Genomic DNA, 7,330 nt, shown 5'->3' with positions numbered 1-7,330 from the left:
GAGATATCAGAGCATTTGGCAAGTGGGGCTTCAGTGTAGGATCGCCACAGGACTGAGGGAAACAGAGACTCCAGTCTTAGAGAGGGCACACAAGGTTTCATGAGCACTGTGACCCAGGGCAAAGCAGTGACTTTATAGGAACCTGGGCCAGACCTACCTCCAGGTCTTGGAGGGTCTCCAGGGGAGGCAGGGGTTGGCTGTGGCTCACTGCGAGGACATAGACACAGGTGGCAGAAGCCCCAGGCAATAGTCAACAGCGTGAGCTCTCCTGGAGATTGCCATTTTGGCACTGAGACCTGGTCCCACCCAACAGCCTACAGGCCCCAATGCTGGGTTGCCTCAGGTTAAACAACCAAGGGGATGGGAACAAAGGACCACCCATCAGCAGACAGGCTCCATAAAGTTGTCCGGAGTCCAGTGCTGCCTCTAAACATACCCCTTTACCTGGCCCTTTCCACCAAAGGGACAAGACCCAACTGCACTGACTAGTCAGCAGGCACCAGTCACTCCCAAGAGGAAGCCTGCACAAGCCCCTAGACCAACCTCACCCACCAGGAGTCAGACATCAGAAGCAAGAAGAAATAAAATCCTGCAGCCTGCAGAAAGAAGACCACAAACACAGAAAGTTAGAAAAAATGAGACAGCAGAGAAATATGTTCCAGATGAAGGAACAAGATAAAACCCCAGAAGAACAACTAAATGAAGTGGAAATAGGCAATCTACCTGAAAATGAATTCAGAGTAATGACAGTAAAGAGGACTTGAAATCTTGGAAAAAAGAATGGAGACACAGATTGGGAAGATACAAGAAATGTTTAACAAAGAGCTAGAAGATACAAAGAACAGAGTTGAATAATACAAGAACTGAAATGAAAAATACACTAGAAGGAATCAATACCAGAATAAATGAGGCAGAAGAATGGATAAGTGAGCTGGAAGACAGAATGGTGGAAATCACTGCCATGGAACAGGATAAAGAAAAAAGAATGACAATAAATGAGGACAGTTTAAGAGATCTCTGGGACAACATTAAATGCACCAACATTCGCATGATAGGGGTCCCAGAAGGAGGAGAGAGAGAGAGAGAAAGGGCCTGAGAAAATATTTGAAGAGATAACAGCTGAAAACTTCCCTAACATGAGAAAGAAAATTATCACCCAAGTCCAGAAAGCACAGACAGTCCCATATAGGATAAACTCAAGGAGGAACATACTAAGACACATAGTAATCAAACTGACAAAAATTAAAGACAGAGAAAATATCAAAAGAAACAAGGGAAAAGCAACAAATAACATATAAGGAAATCACCATAAGGTTATCAGCTGATTTTTGAGCAGAAACTCTGCAGGCCAGAAGGGAGTGGCACAATATATATAAAGTGATGAAAGGGAAGAAACTACAACCAAGAATACTCTACCCAGCAAGGCTCTCATTCAGATTTGACAAAGAAATCAAAAGCTTTACAGAGAAGTAAAAGCTAAGAGAATTCAGCACCACAGACCAGCTTTACAACAAATGCTAAAGGAATTTCTCTAGTCAGAAAAGAAAAGGCCACAACTAGAAACAAGAAAATTATGAATAGGAAAGCTCACTGGTAAGGCAAGCATACTGTAAAGGTAGGAAATCATCTGCACACAAATATGATATCAAAACCAGCAATTGTGAGGAGAGTACAAATGCAGGATATTGGAAATGCATTTGAAAGTAAGAGACCAGCAACTTAAAACAATCTTTATATATATAAAGATTTTATATATATATAAATTTAATTTTTGTCAATTTGATTACAATCTATATATATATATATATATAGACTGCTATCTCAAAACCTCATGGTAACTGCAAATCAAAAATCTACAATTAATATACAAACACACAAAAGGAAAAATCAACCCAAACACAACACTAAAAATAATCATCAAGTCACAAGAGAAGAGAACAAAAGAGGAAGGGAAGAAAAAAGACCTACAAAAACAAATCCAAAACAATTACCAAAACAGCAAGGAGAATATACATATCAATAAGTACCTTAAATGTAAATGGATTAAATGTTTCAACCAAAAGACACAGACTGGCAGAATGGATACAAAAACAAGACCCATATATATGCTGTCTACAAGGGACTCACTTCAGATCTAGGGACACATTCTTACTGAAAGTGAGGGGATGGAAAAAGATACTCCATGCAAATGGAAATCAAAAGAAAGCTGCAATAGTAATACTCATATCAGACAAAAGAGACATTACAATAAAAATTGTCATAGGAAACAAAGAAAAATACTACATAACGGTCGAGGGATCAATCCAAGAAGAATATATAACAATTGTAAATATATTTGCACCCAAAATAGAAGCACCTCAATATATAAGGCAGATGTTAACAGATATAAAAGGAGAAATCAACAGTAACACAATAACAGTGGGGCACACTCCACTTACATCAATGGACAGGTCATCCAGACAGAAAATCAATAAGTAAACAGAGGCCTTCAATGACACATTAGACCAGATGGAATTAATTGATATTTATAGAGCAATTCCATCCAAAAGTAGCAGAATATACATTCTTCTCAATTGCATACAGAACATTGTCTAGGATTGACCACAGGCTAGGCCAGAAAGTAAGCCTTGAAATATTTAAGAAAATTGAAATCATATCAGGCATCTTTTCTGATCACAACACTATGAGATTAGAAATCAGCTATACAGGAAAAAAAAACTGTAAAAAACACAAACACGTGGAGGCAAAACAATATGCTTCTAACCAACCAATGGATCACTGAAGAAATCAAAGAGGAAGTAAAAAAAAAGAAACCAAGAAACAAATGAAAACAAAAATACAATGGTTCGAAACCTATGGGACACAGCAAAAGCAGTTTTAAGAGGGAAGTTTATAGCAATACAGTCTTACCTCAGCAAAGAAGAAAAAGCTCAAATAAACAACCTAAACTTACACATAAATTTATTTATTTCTCCTCTGAAAAATAAATAAAATAGAGATAAAGAAAACAGTAGAAAAGGTCAATTAAACTAAAAGCTGGTTCTTTGAACAGATAAACGAAATTAATAAACTTTAGCCAGACTCACCAAGAAGAAAAGGGAAAAGGCTCAAATCAATAAAATTAGAAATGAAAAAGAAGTTACAATGGACACCACAGAAATATAAAGATACATAAGAGACTACTGCAAGAAACTATATGCCAATAAAATGGACAACCTAGAAGAAATGGGCAAATTCTTAGAAAGGTACAATCTCCCAGAACTGAACCTGGAAAAAATAGAAAATATGAATAGACCAATCACAATTACTAAAATTGAAACTATGATTAAAACACTTCCAGCAAACAAAAGCCCAGGACCAGATGGTGTCACAGGCAAATTCTATCAAACATTCAGAGAAGAGTTAACACCTATCCTTCTGAAAATATTGCAAAATATTGCAGAGGAAGGGACACTCCCAAACTCGTTCTATGAGGCCACCATTACTGTGATACCAAAACCAGACAAAGATACCACAAAAAAGAAAATTACAAGCCACTATTACTGATGAATATAGATACAAAAATACTCAAGGAAATACTAGCAAACCAAATCCAACAATACATTAAAAAGGTCACACACCAGGATCGAGTGGGATTTATCCTAGGGATGCAAGGATTTTTCAATATCCATAAATCAATCAGTGTGATAAACCACATTAACAAATTGAAGGATGAAAACGATATGATCATCTCAATAGATGCAGAGAAAGCTTTTGACAAAATCCAATGCCATTTATGATAAAAACTCTCCAGAAAGTGGGCATAGAGGGAACCTACCTCAACAAAATAAAGGCCATATATGACAAACCCACAGCTAACATCATACTCAATGGTGAAAAGCTGAAAGCATTTCCTCTAAGATCAGGAACAACACAAGGATGTCCACTCTCACTGCTTTTATTCAACATAGTTTTGGAAGTCCTAGGCATGGCAATCAGAGAAGATAAAGAAATAAAAGGAAACCAAATTGAAAAAGAAGATGTAAAACTGTCACTGTTTGCAGATGACATGATACTATACACAGAAAATCCTAAAGATGCTACCAGAAAACTATGAGAGCTCATCAATGAATTTGGTAAAGTTGAAGGATACAAAATTAATGCACAGAAATCTCTTGCATTTCTATACTCTAATGACAAAAGATCAGAAAAAGAAATTCAAGAAACAATCCCATTTATCATCACATCAAAAAGAATAAACTACCTAGGTATAAACCTACCTAAGGATGCAAAAGACCTGTACTCTGAAAACTATAAGATGCTGATAAATAGAAGATGACACAAACAGATCAAAAGATATACCATGTTTTTGGATTGGAAGAATTAATATTGTCAAAATGACTATACCACCCAAGGCAATCTACAGATTTGATGCAGTCCCTATCCAATTACCAATGGCATTTTTTGCAGATCTAGAACAAAAAATCTTAAAATTCGTATGTAGATACAAAAGACCCCAAATAGCCAAAGCAATCTTGAGAGAGAAAAATGGAACTGGAGGAATTGGGCTCCCTGACTTCAGACTATACTACAAAGTTACAGTAATCAAAGCAGTATGGTATTGGCACAAAGACAGACTTATAGATCAATGGAACAGGATAGAAATCCCACAAATAAACCCATACATCTATGGTTAAGTAATCAACAACAAAGGAGGCGAGATTATACAATGGATAAAAGATAGTCTCTTCCATTAGTGGTGCTGGGAAAACTGGACAGCTACATGTAAATGAATGAAATTAGAACATTCTAACACCATACACAAAAAATAAACTCAAAATGGATTAAAGATCTAAATGTAAGACCAGATACTATGAAACTCTTAAAGGAAAACATAGGCAGAACACTCTTTGTCATAGGCTGCAGTAATATCTTTTTGGATCCATCTCCTAGAGTAATGAAATAAAAACCAAAATAAATAAAAGGGACCTAATTAAACTTAAAAGCTTTTGCACAGCAAGAGAAACCATCAACAAAATGAAAAGACAACCCACAGATTGGGAGAAAATATTTGCAATCAATGTGACCAACAAGGGATTAATCTCCAAAATACACAAACAGCAAATGCAGCTCAATATTGAAAAAAATAAACCACCCAATCAAAAAATGGGCAGAATATCTAAATAGACATTTCTCCAAAGAAGACATACAGATGACCAAAAAGCACATGAAAAGATACTCAACATTGCTAATTATTAGAGAAATACAAATAAAACCACAATGAGGTCAGAATGTCCATCATCTAAAAATTTACAAACAATAGATGTTGGATATGATGTAGAGAAAAAGGAACCCTTCTATACTGTTGGTGGGAATGTAAATTGGTACAGCCACTATGGAGAACAGTATGGAGGTTCCTTAAAAAATTAAAAGTAGAGCTACCATATGATCCAGCAATCCCACTCCTGAGCATATATCCGGAGAAAATCATACTTCAAAAAGGTACTTGCACCCCAATGTTCACCTCAGCACTATTTACAATAGCCGAGACATGGAAGCAACCTAAATGTCCATCAACAGATGAATGGATAAAGAAGATATGGTACATATATACAATGGAATATTACTTAGCCATAAGAACAAAATAATGCCATTTGCAGCAACATGGATGGACCTACAGATTATCATACTAAGTGAAGTAAGTCAGAGAAACACAAATATCATGATATCACTTATATGTGGAATCTTAAAAAATGATACAAACCAACTTATTTACAAAACAGAAACTGACTCATGAACTTAGAAAACACAAACTTATGGTTACTGAAGGGGAAAGGAGGTGGGAAAGGGATAAATTAGGAGGCTGGGATTAACATATATACATTCTAATATAAAATAGATAATCGACAAGGTCCTACTGTATAGCACAGGGAACTCTACTTAATACTCTGTAATAACCTATATGGGAAAAGATTCTGAAAAACATAGATATATGTATATGTATAACTAAATCACTTTTCTGTACATCTGAAATGAACACAACATTGTAAATCAAATATACTCCAATATAAAAAATAAATTTTAAAAAATTTTTAAAAGAGAAAAAAAAATAAAAAGAGAAAAAAGTGTGAAGACTTAACCTGATTTCAAAATTTACTATAAAACTAACAATGAAGACAGTTTGGTACTGGTGTAAGAATAGGCATATTGATTAACGGAACAGAATGGAGAATTCAGAAGTAGACTCACATATATTGGCTAGTAATTTTTTTTTTTTGCCTTGGCAATTGTTTTTCAATAGAGATGCCAATCAATGTCATGGTGATGAAAAATCAATTGTGTTTCTATATCTTAGCAAAAAATTTTATTTGGCAATTGAAATAAAAATGTTATCCCACACACATGTATCCCACACACGAGAAATATTTATATATAAATTAAAATAAGAATGATGAGTATACCAAAAATTACAAAATCCTACTAACAGCAGTTATGGTCAACTGATTGTCAACAAAGCTGCCAAGGTAATTCAATGGGAAAAGGGTAGTCTTTGTAACAAATGGTGCTGGAAAAACTGGATATCAATATGGGACAAAAAGAACTTTAACCTTTTTCTCACATCATATACAAAATTAACTCAAAATGAAATGTACGCCTAAACATAAGAGCAAAAGCTATAAAACTGCAAGAAGAAAAATACAAGGAAATCTTTATGATCTTGAGATAAAGATTTTTTAGCTACAACATGAAGAAAAGCATAAATGATAGAAAAAAACTGATTAATTAACCTTCAACAAAATTTAAATGTTTTGCCTTTCAAAGACACTAAAAAGACTTGGAGAAAATATCTGCAAATTATTTTTCTGGTTAATTATATCCAGAATAAAAATTTCTTTAAAAAATCTTTGAATTTTCTCACTGGGGAAAGGTCAGGGTGGGAGCAGGTTGCCTGCAACATTGGCTGCATGGGTGATCAGAATTCACAACATTTGAGACGTCTTCAAATGATGATACCATCAGGACAGTTCTTTGTATTTTTTTTTTTTTTGAATCATTGTATAATCTGGACTTTGATTAACTTGTCTCAGACCATCCAGGTGGGTGAAGTTTGACTCTTGTGGCCTATTTTTAAGGATGTCTAGGCTGTATCTTGCTCATGTCACCAACCTCTGGGCTTTGTGTGTGAGAGCGCCCCTCTCTTCTTATTGGGACCCTCAATGACTGAGGTTTTTTTCTGAGACAGAACAAGGTAGGTTTCCAAGATCTCCACAACTCCCAAGGTAAAGAATTCATCAGGATCCTTAGCGAGAGCAGGGAAGCTCATAGGGTGGGGAAGAGGGGAAAACATACC

Source organism: Hippopotamus amphibius, chromosome 1 (genome assembly GCF_030028045.1).
Source record: "Hippopotamus amphibius kiboko isolate mHipAmp2 chromosome 1, mHipAmp2.hap2, whole genome shotgun sequence".
Classification (NCBI taxonomy): Eukaryota; Metazoa; Chordata; class Mammalia; order Artiodactyla; family Hippopotamidae; genus Hippopotamus; species Hippopotamus amphibius.
The sequence above is the reverse complement of the archived record's forward strand: the minus strand, read 5'-3'. Positions refer to the sequence as shown.